The sequence below is a fragment of the Cygnus atratus genome, chromosome 12, assembly GCF_013377495.2.
Source record: "Cygnus atratus isolate AKBS03 ecotype Queensland, Australia chromosome 12, CAtr_DNAZoo_HiC_assembly, whole genome shotgun sequence".
Lineage (NCBI taxonomy): Eukaryota > Metazoa > Chordata > Aves > Anseriformes > Anatidae > Cygnus > Cygnus atratus.
The window spans coordinates 15,817,661-15,835,431 of NC_066373.1; the positions used below are offsets into that span (position 1 = coordinate 15,817,661).

General features: G+C 42.9%; 1 long non-coding RNA gene across 1 annotated transcript in view; it reads right to left on the reverse strand.

The window, feature by feature from the left end:
* The window catches only part of LOC118246318 (uncharacterized), a 111,987-nt gene that overhangs the window by 60,890 nt on the left and 33,326 nt on the right, over positions 1-17,771 (reverse strand). The window contains exons 4-5 of the long non-coding RNA XR_004778138.2: positions 17,393-17,494; positions 15,191-15,281 (exon numbers count right to left, since the gene is read on the reverse strand). This is a non-coding gene — a long non-coding RNA (uncharacterized LOC118246318). The remainder of the gene's footprint in view (positions 1-15,190; positions 15,282-17,392; positions 17,495-17,771) is intronic.

Genomic DNA, 17,771 nt, shown 5'->3' on the forward strand with positions numbered 1-17,771 from the left:
CACTTGGAAATGACTGCTGAAGAAGGAGGTTGCGTGGGGTACATCTTCTAAGACATTGAAGAATGGAAGCAAATGGGAGTGAATGAACAAATTAATGATTAAGGAAGAGTTATTTATTTATTTATTCTGGAAGCTCTGTCCAGCTTGGCCTCCCAGGTTCGAGCAATCTTTCACTGTCAACATCTGCCATGAGATTGATTCAATTAAGATTAGCGGCACTAGAGAAAAAAGTGGCATGGTTTACTTTTGATTAGTATTGTCTTTCCTCCCATCTCACAGCGGCTGCGACCCCTACAACCAAGATAGTTTAAATATATTAGATGATGAAAGTAAATCATTTGTCTGGTATGTATGAGCACAACAGGAAACAAACTTAATCACCACTTCTATTTCAGGTGCTTCTGTATCTTTGTGAGGATCCTCCCTTCCATTTCACGTATTGAATTTAATTTGCTTACGGTTAACTCTAACTCATATCTTTTTAGATATGAATAGATAGGGGCAATGGTGTAGGACTGGAAAAAAGGGGCAGGGTGCCAAATAGAGTTTACTGCAGGAAGTAGTGTAATTCCCAATATAATTACCTTTGAAGGCAGATTAGTTTCTATCCCTCCTGCATCTGAAGTGCTTTAAGAGTATATAAACGACAGTTAGTTTCCATATCACACGTTACCAGGTAGATTACATTTGAAAATTAGCTAGACATTTGGGGTGTTTGTCCGCCTGCTGTCACTGGCATGGCCTACATTTTCTGCTGGTACAAATGGGATAAACTGTCTTGAAAACAATAGAACCCGACACAGTTACCATAGACGAGCATTTGACTGAGAGCATTTTTTTTTATTCCCTTCCATCTGAATAAAGAAGGAAACTAATTCTCATATTATCCATTCTAGAGAAAAATGTTATGGCATTTTTCTGTTTTTCATGGTCTCTTAGGACACAGAAAGATGAAATCACTTAAAACAGACAGGTGTCCTAGGCTTCATGGCAACAGATAACAATATGTAAAAGAACATCATTTGTTAGTGTGGTTACATTTTTATCGCTGTATAAAAAGCCCTTACACAGTTGAACTGAATGTACGTTTCTAGAGCTATTTCCAAATTAAAGAATTTGTTAGGTAATACAATTATTTTAATTAAAAAATAAAATGAATAAATAAATAACAGAAATAACAAACCCTCACCTTTAGCTAACCTATCATATTACAGACATTCCGTGGCCCGCTATTAACAAACAGTAGCTTTTAAGCACATTTTCTGGCCAGCCAAGGCCAGACTCTGACCCAGCAGGGCAGCTTCTATCTTCTGCTGAGATTCCAATCACGGCACGCAGGTTTCCTCAGTAAAGGTACTCGTTTGCACTCCTAGTGTTTTATAGCAACATAGATAAATCATAAGGTTTTTTTTCCTACGATACCTTGGGCCGGATCCTTGTCTGGATCCACGCCAAAAAAATACTGGTCAAGGGTTGATGGGTAAGGGATGTGAGCATAGCCTTTTATCTTTGCCCCAAATTCATATTCCAAACCAGTCTCAGCAGGGAGTGTAATGAAATCAGAAGTCTCAGTTTGGTCCCTAGTGGCATTAGTTCACATTATAAAATCATTACACATCATTTGACAATGTTGTGCACTGTTAGCGTAGAGAAGAACTTGTTCCGTGTCTCGGGGGGGCGGGGGGCAGTCCCTACAGAAAAGAGCGGGTTTGTGTGTGATGAGGAGGTGCAGCGAGGAGTGCAGCTGGCTGGTTGATAATGAGCACTTTGATGTTTAGCGTTTTTAGTCCCTTAACACTCATCAAGACCAATATTTGTCAGAATAGAAAGAGGGGAAAAAAGTCAAATTGTTGTTTTCTAAAAGGGCAACTGAGTAACATTTACCTAGTACAAGTTTAAAGGGAAATTCAGATGTTGGAAAATGCATGGAATCTATTACAGCACCCTCGCCTATTGTTATTCACAACATCTTTGACTGTTGCTATTCTAGAACTTCAATGTAGAAATGGGGACGTTTTCCTACTTCTTTTCTGTTTTTCCCCTTTAAAGGCAGATTTACAGCATAACGTCTGATCTCATGCACTCACCATGATACTCTCCAAAGGCCCTGAAGACAATGGATCTTTCCGAGTCATGCAAAGCAGCGACTGTGTGCAGACTTGGGGTCTGACTGCACATCTAGGGATGTAGGGAACCACAAATAAAACATGACACAATTCAGAGCAACCCCAGCGGATAGTAGGCTGTTTGTAGCCCACTTACACAGCTTGCAACAGCATATTTTTAATTACTAGGCAGAAATCCTATTGTTAATTGCAGTTGAAGAAATAAGTCTCTTTGCAGGCCACAGAGCATGTTCTTTCTCAAGCGAGATGAGCTGCAATCATAATTAGAATAAAAAAAGCAAGGACAAATCACTAAGCAGTTAATTAGCTCTCCAGTTTTAGTTAAAAGCTATGTTGGCTTTTCAGTCGTGGAGAAATCACCATTCCCTGGAGCACAGCTGGAACTATCTGGGCAGCCGTTGGAAAACCCCATCCCCGGGGTCACCTAGAGCACCAGGACTGAAAACACAAAGAGCGGTAAAGTCAGGTAAGGCTGGATGGAAGCCGTCAATCAGCTATAACAAGAGCTCTTTCTCATGCGTTGGTCCCTTGGCAACTTCACTGCTGCAAGCCAGGACCAGCACTGTCCTACCTAAGCCACGAGCTCCTGCCCTCTGCCTTCCGGCTCCTCCAGGGAGATGAAATGGCAGAGGACATGGGGCCAGGCAGGAGCTGGACCCAGGACCATGCTGGGGGAAGTGGAGGGGACAGAGAAGCAAATCAGCCCTACTTTGCGGGGACTTTGGGTTGGGAAGCACACGTCCAGACCTCAATGGCAACTATCAGCCTGGAGCCCCCAGAAGCCATAGCTCAGGCCATGGGACACTGCACGCTTCTGGGCTTGGAGGCACTTCCATCAAGCAAGTTGCACATCCTTTGTGTCGTGCAGGTCTCGTGTTATTTGGGGCTTTTGTCTCACGTTCATGACTTTCTGTGAAACTAACAAGCCACGGAACACTTCCATTTTTAAGGATAATGATCTGATGCAGTCTCGGTACTCCAGCAAGCTGAGCTTTAAGCAAAACATCACCTAAACTGAAACAACAAAATCTCGGGAAGCGACCACACTCGGTATGCCTTAGGTAACTCTCAGAAGGTTCGTCTGCTGTTCCCGTCAATGCAAACACTTTCAAAACGAAATTAGGGGAGCTTTTAAAGAAAAGGTTGTTCTGAGACTCCACGTTTCTACTTTCAATTGCGTCTCCAGCAGCTGCAGCCGGCGGGGGAGGGCGGGGAACTGGTCCTGGAGATATCTGGCTTCATTCACCATTCACTCCTAACTGGTGTAACAGTTTTATGGCCTTTCCCTAATGATCACCCATTGTGTAGCGGATTGCCAATCGAGGATCACTTAATGACAAAGCAGAATAATTTAACCCCTATTCACATGACAATGCCCAGAATTACCCACGCAAATGCCGGGACACAAGAGAGGCGCACAGCACGTTTTTCAGCTGGACGAGGTAAGTAACGTTAACAAGCCTTTATCCTGCTCCACTTCCCTGCCACTGCCAAAAGGCTGACCCCTGAACTCTGACCTCTCCCTTTGACCGACCGCTATAACATTTCGGTTAACTCGGTTAGAGCCGCAGGTGTAGCCACTGCCAGCGCCCCATAAAACGGGGCAGACCCCAAAGGAGGAGAAACTGGGGCTCATCCCATCCCCTGTCCCCATCCCCGTCCCCAAAGGGAGCAAGCCCCAAACTGTGCCTGCCTGGGGTGCGACAGCGGCCCCAAGGGAGACACAAGGCAGTGTTAGGGGCTGTAGGCTGCTACCAAGGGTGTTTTTTCAGACCTGGCTTAGGAAGGGGGGGCACACATCCTCGCCCAAAGATGTGCAGGGGGATGTGGGACTCATGGGCACATTGCTTTGCCGGGTGGGTGGTGGGTTGGTGGCTCGGGACAGTGTGCACAGAGGCACCTGCTCCATGCTGCTGGGTTTGCACCGAAACCAATAAAGGGTGAATGCAAAAACAAGGCACAACGTAATTAACTTTGACTTCAGACTTTTGAATAGAATCATTTCTGTCACTTTATGGCTCCCATGTTCACTTCCTAAACATGCACCCCTGATTCGATGGCACTGATTTTCACGGGAGGTGAATTTAAAAGGCAAATCAGTAAAACACAACCAGTTATTGGAACCAGATTTTAAATTTGCACAGTACTTACAAGGCTTGCCTTATGAGAACAGGCACAAATATCTGCTGATTTATATGGACAGTCAGAACTAGGCCACCTACATTCTGATTAAAGTTTCAAATTAGGATCAATTTAGTGAGGAAAAGTGCACAGTATATTTGTCTAGTAATAAACTTAAAGAAATTCAAACGCAGCTGTAAATATACTGCAATTACCAAAAGAAGGCAAGTTGATCAAATAAACTGTTCATTGGGAATCATTCATGTAGCTATATTTAAATAATCTGAAAGGATGGACTTGGGACAAGCAGACCTCCCCTTTTCAGACACTGCTTTAAATAAGGGACTAGCCAGGAGTGTCCAGAAGTGTGTGTGTCCTCACCAGGTTATCTGATGGAGTTGGTTGGTCTTCTGAGCAAAGACAAAAATCCACCTTCATGAGAAACATTTCTAGCACGTTCAGTAGAGATGACAAAGAAGAAAAGATACATTTTGGTTTGGTTTTGAGAGTAAACTGGAGGTGTGTTCCCCAGCAGGCACGTCCCTGCCTCTGTGACCCCTCCACATGGAGAAACCATTGCAGCGTTAGGGCTACCGGGGCAGTGTGACCGGACCCCATCCCCATGCAGAACTCCCAGCTGCAATCCAGCACATTACTCCTGTAAGGTGCTGATAAGGAGAAGAAAGGGCTGCATGGCCGTTGTAATGCTGGTTGTCTCAAGATCAGGCACTCCCCACGGTTTCTGCTGTGAACATACTGATCTCCACTAAGTAGAGCAATCCCACTGCCACATGGTTTAAAATCAGTTGGATATGTCAGTATCAGTATGTTACTAAACAAGTCTGTTTAGATTTGAAAGGGTTTTTTTTGGAGAAATGTACACTTATTCTATAGGTGGGCGTCACTTCAGTTGAAAGTTTTGGAAGAGGTGCATTGGGCAGATCAATATACAGCACGTACACCGAAGTGTTTTATTTTAGACAAGAGAAATGCAAGAGAAGTTTAGCGAAATACCAAATATTCAAAACCACTGAAAGCCCCCAGGTTCACAACAAGACATAAACCACTCTTTTCTGCTAGGACCCCTCCATCTCCCTGGCATCCCACTTCACCTCCCTGCTATCAACCACCAGCACAAACCATGAAGTCCCACGGCGTAAGGCTCCGGCGCGAAGGCACGTATCGCCACACGCGAATCTGACATTGCCTTATCTCGGCCCTTTTGCTGTTGACATTTGTCACCAGTTCAAAACTTATTACAGCGAACATCTCTGCTTAAATTTACAGATATGTTTTAATTAATGGGGGAAAATGCGTTTATCTCCTCCAACCAGCGCCTGGGTTCCAAGTGTTTGTTATCTCCGGTGTGAAATTTCAGCTGACAATGGTTAACGCTTCCCACACGGCTCCTGAGGCTGGGAGCAGGACTGGGAGCGGGGCTGATGACCACGGAGAGCAGCCAGCCCATGCTGCCATCAGCTCGCTGCACCACGCTCTCTCCCTCCTAACGAGAGCTGTGCTTAAACAAGTGTACAGAGCCCAGCTGTCCGGGATCTGGGTCCGTGTGACCGATTCGACATCTGAGAGTTAAATTAATGGCAAAGGGTTTAATTGTGAGTAAACAATACCACATTAAGGAGCAGTAAACACAGCAGTAGGGACTAAAAGACTGAGTATTCAATCACAGATGTGGCTGCTTCAGTGCTTTCATTAACGGTCTCCCCCGTCTGTACCTTATGACTGGGCTTTTGGCACGGTTATTCATTTAAACGGATTGCTTCCTCCTCCAGCTCCTGCTTCCACTTCGGCACCCCTACACACACACATACCCCTTACCTACACACGCACCCTAACACACACACTCCAAACCACGAACCCCACACGTCCCAAGAGGGACAGAGTTGGAAGTGCCAGTTCCAGCAACCCAAGCAGACCCCTTCATGAGCTAGGTAAATACCCACAGAATTTTAAAAACCAATGTTATGTTTATTTCTTTAACATTGTCAGCTGTGTATCTGTATGTGACACCTGCACACAGACCTGGGCCGCCTGGGTACCCTGTACCCGAGTTGGGAGCAAGGACAGGGTAGCCATGGCCATTTAGCCCCGGGGGGCTGCCCTTCAGCGAGGCCCCTGCGTGTTCTGCAGCTGGGTCCAAGGGGGTCAGAGCAGGCCCTGTATGGCCACTGTGCCTGGAGTTCCTCCTGTCCGCAGAGGGACAAGCCCTGAAATCCTGCAAGCACAAGGCCGCAGGGATTAGCTGCGGATCCTCTGAAAGGGTAAGAGGCGCACAGCGGCTGACTGGAAGTATACGAGGGGAGATACCAAATTCTTGTTCATCATTTTGTTTCTCTGGTTTCCCTTTACTCCCATTCTCATTGCTTATTGATTTTTGTTTCCAGCTGACATGCGAGCGACAGCCTATATTAAGACAACAGCAGCTGAAGCATCAGTAAAGTCAACATCGCTATATGGCACTAAGAAATCTGCTGTTTGATATGCAGGTTACCCCTCCAAGACATGCCTTAGGAAAATGCAGCCACTTCTGAAGGGGGGCAAGGGGGGCTAGGTGGGTGGGCTTCAGAAAAATGCTTCCCCGCATGATGTCCAGTAGGAGAATCCCTTTCAAAAACAGCAAGATGGATGGGCTGTCATCAACCCACTTCATACCCTGCTTTGCAGGACACTCATAAAAAGGAGAAAGGACGGTTCTGGTTTGTTCCATGCAAGATCAAAATGCACAAAAGGTGATTGACACGAAGAAATTGGAAGTGTAGTAAACTACTTGAAACAGTTCTGGAAGCGCTGACTACTGAATAACTCGGTCATGTGTAACTTCCAGTTGCTGAAAGACTAACCACCACTTTAAAACAATTGAAATCCTTATATATTGTGAGTATAAGCTTTTAATTAATTTGCTATATTACACGTATCAACGGTTAGACAGAACTGGAGCTTAACAGCAATTTATCTTCAATCTGTTTGGAAGCCAACATAAATATTTCTTCATTTCACCCTGCTTTTGACTCACTACAGTATGCAGAAGCAAAAGGGCCAAAGCCACTGCTGGCGTTAACGTCACAAAAGGTGTAACCTCGTTTACATCAGTGGCACCTACTCCCCTTGTGCCAGCAGCAAGCCCATGGTGGAGCAGGAGCCGCTGCTTTGTGCTGACAGCTCCCTCCTGCCAGGCAAGGCTCCCCCTGGGCTCTTCGTCCTCTGTGAATGGGACGCTCACCAAGGCTACTAGCAGTGCAATCGGACAGGGAGGGTTTTTTTGTTGTTGATATAAACAAAAAGAAAGCGAAAGGAACATATGAGGCAATAAAGGACATCCTCGCTTATTCTGTCCAGGCTTTTCTGTTGAGATTGTCAGCAAAAATATAACTGGGGTTTTGTGCTGGTGAAGACGGTACCACCTACTTTCACTTGGTCTTTGCATCAGCATTACACAAGCGGTGATGAATCACAGCCCAGGCACTCTTAGTCTAGGCTTGACGTGAGTGAGTAAACCAGGAATTCCCTCCGTCTTTTGCCATAGAGCCCCACACAAGTATTGAGGAGGCAAATCTCCAAAATCCAGACACACAAACGTGAGGAATGGTTCCAGGAGGGCAGAAATTTCCAACAGAGACTTCAGTGAAAACAGGCAACCTCCCTGAGACAGGAGGCCCGTATTTGTATTCTCCGGTTTACTCAGTCTTTCCTCTGATTAATTTCATTAGCTCTTCACTTTTTAATGAGTGTAATCCCACAACTCCCCAAGCATGCACACTCCACAGCCTGTCCCTGGAAATTATCTCCCCCTGCCTTTTATAAAAGCTCTCTCACAAACAAACAGGCTGCTCCACACTTTACACTCATACCCATGTAGCTAACACAATTTGCCAATTTGCCAAAGGGCAAAAACTCTAAGCTGCCTTTATTTGCCTTGCTGCTGAGTGATCTCAGCCGCAGCGACGACGAGTCAAGCAGCGAGCTGTGGGGAGATGCCACGCCGCAGCTAAACTCACCTCAGCTGCAAGCGGCGGAGCTGCCATCTTGCTAATCAGCTTTAATTTAGCTGTCTCGCAGCTTCATAAGTAAATAAAGACTTACTTAGTGTCAGAAATATCAATGTTTAGCCACCGAGTTAAAAAAGTATGGTAATTAAAAGAGTGCCACAAGTCACAGCTCCGCGCAATCCTAACAGATTGTAGGGTTTGCCTTTTTGAACCTCTCAGCACGTTTGGAAACTTGAGTAAAACAACAAAAGGTGTTAATAGCTTTAAGGGGAGCACCATGCTGATAGATTACCCATTACGGTTATCCACTCACAGCGAAATGGCAAATAGGTTTGATCAATTCGATTTTAATGTAAAGTGGGACTTGACAAAACAGCACCGAGCAGAGAGAAGACCTTTTGTTGCTAATGCGTCTGAAAAAAGCACTTAATTGAGGTCATAATAATATTAGCAGTTATCACCATCAATAATTCAGCCTTATTTATTACTACACGGTAAAGTTCTGTCAAACAGGAGTCGTTGAGGCTTATACATGTTAACACGAAGCTGGCTGTTGGGTGATTGGTATATATTTCACCAGCTGCTCGAAACTGCGGGATAGCAAGAACTAATGACACTCTCTCTTGGTCCATGCATTACACAATAGTTAATTTGCTGTATGCAGAAGTATACGTTACAAATATAATAGTCCCGCATAAAGTATGCATAATAAAAAAAGCATTATATCTGAAACAGTGACTGACTAATCTTGCCTGAGCTATCTGTCAGAAGGAAAACAATTTCAATTCCTGCATGATTTAGTACTCCTACAGCTGGAGAAACATAAATTCTGCCTCTTCACACAGCTCTAGTCACCTGTGATTAGTTATCTTTAAAAAATCTAAATGAACGTATAATTGTACAATTATAGATGCTAACTCCAGTGTTAAAATTTAAAATGTATTAGTCTCGTAAAATGCCTCATTAATCTCTGGGTCTTAAAGGACATACTTGTCCTGTAATGAGCCAAATGTAGGAAATATGTGAGATGGTCGTGGGAGGATTTGAGCTCCTAACTATTTCTTTTAACCTTAGAAACATTTTATTCCCACAAAACCTGTTTACAAACACAAAGTTGTTAGTGACAAAGTCAGTTTGTACTTCTCTGGTCGTTAACTATGGAAATGAGCTGTTTGGAAGAGATTAGTTTTTCCTTATACACACTATTCGTGAATTTATAACAGCTCCATAATTACTGGCTGGAAGTGCAAGCAGAAAGGTTGGGCAGGAATATTGATATTGCCCCGCCTGCAAATGACTGCTGCTCCCCTGCACTGATTGCATGAAGCTCCTCGTAGGTTTTTACCACCTTCCTTAAGGGAAAATGTAAATAAATAAAGGCCATGGGGTACCTGTGAAAACCCAAGCTAATCACACGCAGGCTGCCCACTTGGCAGCAGCGAGGTGGCTCCTTGGAGGAGCTATGGACGACTGACTCAACGAGGCATTCAAATGTGGGAATTAAAAACTGTTAGATTGCACAGAGGGATCCTTAACCTCAGCCCTTTGGCAACACAGTGATGTTTCTTCCCTTTTCTTCTCTCTCAGCCCTTCTTGGAAGTGCCATACACATCTGATTTATTGTTTTCCAGCTGCCTCAGAGCTGGCTAATTCAGGATGCCTGCTCCTTGCTGCACACAACCCCACTAATGACGGCTGTAAACTGCCTGCCCCACTGCCTCCAAAATCATCTTGCCTTCTGCTCTTCCTGCCTGCCTGGTCAATAGCCAGCATGGCCCTATTGCTCCAAAGCACATCTGGATTCATAGATTTGAACCTTTTGATCCTGGAAATGTAGCAGCTCCAGACAAGCCTTCCTTTGCAATTGGCTCTGTGCAGATTCCTCACCCGATTTGAATGAGAAAGGTGAGGCTCTGTGTTGTTGAAATGGACAAGCAAATGTTCAAAACCATTTTAAACAGTGGGCCAGTATTGTTTGCCCTGAAGCTTAAGTGGATTTTTTTTTTCCTTTTTCTTTCCCTGAAACACAAGTTATCCGCGGGCTCAACAAACCAACATGCGGCTCCTGACAATAATAGGGTATCGCTCAGCCAGTTTGTAGGGCTGCCAAAGAGACTCTTCTGCTTCCCTGGCTGGTGGGTTGGCTTGGGCTTTTTGTTGCTTTTAAACAGCATGATATTTTAAAAGTTATTAGGGCATTAATGTTGCTTTTTTAATGAATAATGCTTTATAAAATTACTGATAAGGCATTAACGTAAGTTTACCTCTCAATGCGAGTTATTTTTTTTCTATTTTACTATCCATTGCTTCATTAAATCAACACTGAAAAAGACTAGCCTTGCCGAATTTCTCACTGCACATTCAACTGTTTGCCCATGACAGTATTTGAATGTGCTTATTATTTCTAGTAAAGCCCTTATCATTTTCACTGTGAAATTTAAATCACCCTGATCCAACTCTTCTTAGCTAAAGTCAGCTTTATCAACCACAAGAGATGTGGGATTTTAAAAAGATCTGAGTAAATTCACATTGTTTGGATAAACTCATTCAGGGGGTTCAGCAAATGAAAGCTGAAATAGATATGTATTCCAAGGAGGCTGAGGACTGCTCAAAAATAAATAAGTAAAAGCGTAATTTAAAAAGAAAGAAAAAAAGGAAAGAAGGAGAAAAAAAAGTTAATGGTATCAGTGTCTTTTTAATGAGGGCATTCACAACCCAGATTTTGAATTGGTATTTCTGTGCCTCCACAATAATTCAGGTGAAAAGTAAAACAAAACAAAACCAAACAAACCATAAAAACTGTTTATGCAGAAATAAAATTGTTCCCTACAATTTACCCTGCTATGTCGTCTGGTCAGTGTTGTGCTACCAAAAACGTTAAGGACTGCATTTATGCATTATCCCATAATTTAAGTAACTGTGTATCATGTATATTTAAAACCATCTCTCTGTAGTTTTAATTATCTCAGTCTGCAGGGACAAAATGCAGCTCCCATGCCTGAGACCGAAATGAAAGTGCTGCATGCTGACAGCTAAGATGTCTGTCCTAGCTTGTTGAGATTTCCTGTAAAATTTGCATTGAAAAGGCAGCTTTAAATATACTTAAAATAAAAAGAGCATTTGCATCTAATTTGCTACACTTGCAGTATTAAAGTTTTATCTGAATAAAGACATGTCAAATGGATTTATATAGTTAAGCTGATAGCTTTTAAAGTCAACACAGTAACATCAGCTAAATTCAACAAAGTAATGGCAGCAGCTAATGGCATTTATTAGTTTATCATCATTTACTTAAAAACCATAACACAGATCATTTTATTTTCACATTACTGTTTGTGATTCTTTGACTCAGTTTGTATTGATTCCACAAATTATGGCAGAAACTGACATTTATCTAACAGTTTTCCAAGCTCTGAATGTTGGCTTTAGTGGGAAGCAATTGAACTCTTGCCACACAACGGTTTGAGCTACGCTAGAAACAACCATCTTCAAATAAACACGTCTGGCAACCATTTTAAAATACGATTGTTGCTTCTCTGAGGATGACAGAAGGGTTTTTGTTACTGATAAGGCTCTTATTACAAACCACTGCCTATGTAATCTACAGCTCGATCACACAAAGCACTAAGCACATTCACCCCCAACCTAGCAAAGCACTGAAGCATTAAGTTTTGTTTTAAATATACGCATAATAGCAAGCAAGCTTTTTTACAGTACTTGGCTTCTTCAGATGTCAAAGGACTTCAAAAAGGGGATCATTACTGTTTCCACACAGGGAAACTGAGGCATGAGAGAATCCAAATCACATCCTGTACTGCAGTGGGACTCAAAGCTCACTTGCAAGCCTCAGCTGGGAGTTCTGCATATTATGTTTTACTGCCACCTTATGCTTCTGTTGATTTCAGTGTCATCATTTGACCAGGCTGCAGTGGAGCTACTTGCCAAAAGCACATGCTTATGATGAAGATTGTTGGAGGGGCCTAGGTGTACAGTCTCTTCACTGTCAGCCCATGGGAAAAAGCAGGGCTTATGAATAATGCTCTCAATTCTGCTATAGCTCCCAGTTTCTCCATCTGTTTAATAATTATTACTCAGGACTAAAAGTTTACCAGGAAATACTAAGCAATATTTTATTGCCACCATAAAAACCAGGCACCCACACAGTTTGATTTGTAAATATTTTGGGTGCGGACACCTACATGTCATCACTCAGTTTTATAACTGCACTTGAAAACGACATCAGAAGTTTCCAATCATGAGATCTACTCTCCTGCTCAGTAACATCTAAGCCTGTTCTTCAGCGGAAGAAAAACACAACTGAGCTTGGAGACGGTTTATTTTCAGAACTATGCACGGAGGTCAACATTCTTGCTAATGGGAGGCCCATGTCTAATTCCCCATGTCATACCCTAAACCCTTAATTCCAAAGGGATCACCAGCTTCTCTCTCTTGTTCTGGTAGTAAGGCCATATTCCCAAGAAAAGTGACAATCAAGTCACATTCGGCAAGAATTTGAATCGAACATGCTTTCTTCATGCCATTTATTGTAATTCTCCCATACCAACAGACTTTGTTCTAGTGTGTCCTCACCCTGAACCCTGGCTTCTATTTCAGCACACATTTGTAATTCCCTGTGCCTGGGCTGGAGAGCACAAACCTCTGGCTCACCAGAACAGCCTGAGACAGCTGGAGCAATGGATTCAGAGGCATAGCCATCCTCTTTGAATCACCATCTCACAGCTGGCCAACTTTCTTACGTGCAACTGCCAGGCTGGGCAAAAGAGAGTGACAAGGAGCTAAAAATTGTATTGACCTTCATCTGGAGCCCCAGTCTGACCTCATTCAATTCAATAGCAATTCTGTTCATATTTTAACAACAGCTGGATTGGACGTTTATAAGCTTTTGTTTTATTGAAGGTTACTAATGAAAAGCTACTAAGCAAAAGTTGAGCAAAAATGTTATTTTCTTTGCTGTATGAACCATCTTCCTTTGGCTCAAGGATCACAGCTGCAACCTACTAAAAATGCATACCAAATCTTACGGCTATTTCGGTCCTGCCCAACAGAATGACAATTCCAGAAGCTTCCATTGTGTCAGAGAGAGCAGATATGTTCTCCTCAGAGCCGGAGGGGAGACAGTGCCTCCAGCAAGACTGTTCCTGCAGAGAACACTGTGGCACAAGCCACCTGAAATAAAAGCCTAGAACCAGGTAGCTACAGCACTGTGAACAACACCAACATTTAAGAACTAGGGCAGCTGAAGGGAGGAGAGAGACTTATATTCAAAGTCAGAGTGAGAAAAAGCAACCTCTTGATTTTCATCCAAATGCAAATAGAAAGCCAACACAGCTGCTGAAGAACTGGTTCCTGCCAGCTCCACCTGAGAAACAGGGCATTTTGCACAGCAGTAGTTAGAGCTTCCATGTGGCTTTGAGGTACAGCCCCCAAGCAGTTCAGTTCGACCTGAAAACCACAGGGCATGGGAGAATTTTCCCACCCCTGATCACAGATGTGGGCTGGAGGAACTGTTCCGAGCACAAATCCCTCTGGAGTAACATAAGTGGAGCAACCCAAGTTCACGTCCTTTCTGTTGCATCTCGCTACATGGTGGTGAGCTTGCCTTTTTATTTCAACCTTCTTATAGTTCAAACAGCTCGTTCATAGCTTGCACTAGCAATGGCTGTTCTCCACTTTCATTCTCCCCCACTGAGGCCCTTCCTACCCCACGCAGGAATGAAACAACAGCACCCCAGCTGGTGTATATACTGTAGCAGACACGATAATGTCAACCAGATATAGCGCCACATCTTCAAACCGATGCAAATTATCCTAACTTCATTTACTGCAGTGGAGCTCTTGGTGTTTTCTATCAGATAAGGATGTGGACTTTAGCATTAATCGTGTGCAGAGCAAAAACCCACCATTTCAAGCTTCATTATGAAACAAGTGCTACATTAGCACCGAGCATGGCAAATCTCAGAATTTCCCTTTAATGATCTTGAAGATTATGTGCAGCAAGAAAGAAGAAGTGGAAAATCTGTCATAAATACCACAGAATACATTTAACAGCTAAAAGCTAGGCTTTCTTTAACACTCCTGCCTGAAAAACTAGAGACTATTCATTAACTAGGAAGCAGAGGAATTGGTTTGTCATTATACTATGTCTAGGAGACAGAAGACAACAGAAAGTTAGTTCTCGGGCCTGGAGATTGCTTAGACTAGGAAAAAAAAACGGTATATGGATAAGCACAACTATATTAAAATATATTATGATTAAATATGGAAATGACTGCGAAAAATCTCAAGATATACTTATGAAATATTGACCATTGCAGTCTGTTCTTTGCTCATCCTTGGCAACACCTTTTAGTCACTACGCACCATCTGATGACAGCAGGAAATACCTCTGATGGTGACTTGCTTTTCGATATCTCTGGTGACAGCTGGAGACAGCTTACATGAGCTGAGTCTGTAGTGGATCCCCCTTGCTCCTGGTACACGTGCGGTAGGTGCACAGAACACCCTAATTCTAAGAAGGACTGATTGTAATGGCTTTAATTCTACAATCACCGGAAATGTCTTCAAATCATCCTTAACCTGGTTTTCCCAGCCTTTGTTCATGCATTACCCCAGTCCGCTCCAGTATATGTGCATTTCCCAAGAATACCTGCTGCTGTCCTAGGCTTGAAGAAAGACCTCTAACACTGCCCTGACCGCAGAGCAAGAAGTGGAATCCCATTTTCCCTCAAAACAGTTGTAGAGATGCAAGACGCTGCAACTTTGCCCACTGCCTCAGCACACTCATATGAGCCTAATCCGTACTGTCACAAAGCCTCGAGAAGTGTTCATGTAATGGGAATAATGCATGACAGGAGGACATAAAGAACTAGTCAAGAAGGCTGTAGCTGTGATAATGTTTCTACAAGGAGATCAACTTACCTCCTTAGATGCGAAGATAGTGTGAAGCAAAAGCATCTTCTCCCTTTCTTTCACAGGAGTAGGAAGTCCACTGTGAATTCCATGTCATTTTCTAAAATGAAACAAAGATGTTGTGAATACTTTTCTTCTATGGCAAAGGAATTAACTGAGTACATACTGCTGTATTTCACTCAAGTTTTTAAGAGAGTGAGTTGCTGGAAAGCTTCACTTGAAGGGCACTGCCAAGTACTGCAGCCTTTAAAAAAATGGTGAATTCACTTTGTCTGCACTGGGTGATGGTTAGAGGAATTTTTTGTTTGGCTGTTTCATTACACTCCCAAACTGTGTTGCCACAACCAATTTCACTTGCACTTGCCTATAAAAAAATCTTTTGTATCTCTGTTTCTGCAAAACGGTACCTATCTTGTGTCCTTCCCCCACAGAAATCTTTGAGATTTGGGGGAAAACAGACCTTCCTCATTCTTTCCCTTTGAGCCCATTAATGACAAGCTTGCTCTCTTTTTGGAGTCAAACTTTTGCCAAACAAAAAAAAAAACAACAACAAAACCTTTGTGAGAATTAAAGGAATGAATATGCAAACTACACAACCCCCAAGCAGCTAAATAGGAAGAATAACAATAGAATGGTAATTAAAGCATTACCATTCACTTTATGGACTGATTGCATGCTCCCCTTCCCTCCGAAACAAGCCTTTCATTTAGAGTTGAGGGAGCAACAGAAATCTCTTGGTTTCAGCTGCGAACCAGTAAGGCTTAAGACTTATAAACGAAGTAAGTTCTGTCCATGCAAGGCTCTTGGGCTCCCATGGATGTGTTTACTGAAGGATGGTTCCCACACAGCCATTGCATTGCACTTTCAAATTCCAAAGATTCTGGTTTTGAGGAACTGTTTTACTTGCTTATCGCCAAATAATGTGCCAAGTTAAAAAAAATAAAAAAACTCTATCTTCAGTGATCTACTAATCAGTCTTTCCTACTACAGTCTACTCTATTGTCTCCATTTGAGATAATGAATATTAAAATTGTACAATTCATCCCACAGGGTGTTTTTTGATTTATACAGGGCACAATAGAAGCCCTTTTCTTTTTGTTGAAATTCCGCCTTCTTTAGGGTGGAAACAGGAGATATGGATGAGCGGAACATAACACTGTGCAGCAGAGAGGGGAGGAGAAATGCACGGCAAATATAGCAGGGCAAACCTTTAATCTCACTGAAAAATGAAAAAGCCATAGGATCTTTGCAGCCTAATTTGATATCATCAGCCACTGTGCACAAAAATCAAACATGTCTGCGTGCAAACCACAGCTGGCCAACTGCAGGCAAGCAGAGCAGGTTGCATAAACAGCACCAGGATCAACATGCAAGTTCCTGAGGATTTCACATATATTTTGATGCCTGTGCAAAGCAGAAAGAGGTATTTTATACCCATATGAAGAGAACAAGCACATACTTTCATGTTCAGACCCAAAAGACAATCCTTACGCTACAATACTGAATACAACCTCAGAGAGACCAATGGTAGAGTCAGCCTGGCTAGGCAGCCAGCATGTCTGGGAGTTTCTAACCTGGTGTTTAAATCCCCAAACCATCTGCTCTCTGGAAGCCAGAGAGTGACACAGGGTTTCACTGTAGTTTGGTTTTATAATAATATTATTTCCATTTATTATATAACAATTCTGTAGAATGGCAAAAATTCACACAGACAGCAAGTTTCAACAGAACTTTTGAAAGTGATCCAGTTCCCAGAAATTAGTGGCAAAACTGCTAGCGGGTTTGGTGAGAGAGAAGGCCCACAATGAAGATGTGTTTTCAAAGGGTTTAAAAATTTTACTCAAAAAAACCTTTCAACTCCAGAATCGAAAAGAAAATCCATTCCAAAATCCTACCTTGCACCTCTTGTCCATTTATAATTAGGTGGGCAGAACATTTAGCTCACACTTCCATGCCTTTTTGGGACCAGACAAGAGCCACCCACATCTCATGTGGCTGCTGCCAGCGGGCAGGTGTGGAGGGTGATGGTTCGTCTGCTCCCTGCTGGTAGCCCAGCACCCCATCTCTCCCATCCAAAACTTCTCTGTATGTTGCAAAATCAGTCTTTTTAAAAGAAATGGGAAAATACAGCATATTGTGTTAAGTTCCCTCCTTAAGATATACTGTACAGGTCGTAACTTATCCTTTTTAATAAAAAAGAAATAAATTTACCTTTTGAGTGTCATTTCTGACCACTGCTGCCCCTTTGCTAAAGCCACAGGGCTTCACAGTAGACAGCCTGATGGAATTCCAGTTCACAGCTTAATTTTCCTCCTGATAAAAGAGACAAAAAGTTCCTTTCAGTAAAAATAAAATTTAATGCGGTCCGCAAATTTGATATATTACAACCTCCGACCTCAGCTTAATTGTTCACAAAGGGCTAACGGTACCACTGGCAAGTAAATGACTTCTACAGAGTGTTGCAACCCTGATAGCTCAGGAGAAGGGGAGCAGCAGTCTGACAGATAATCAAAATTTTTAATGCGAACCATAGTGAGAGGGGTTATTCAGAGCACACCCAGACTGTAGGAGCCTTCCACAGCTGCCATGG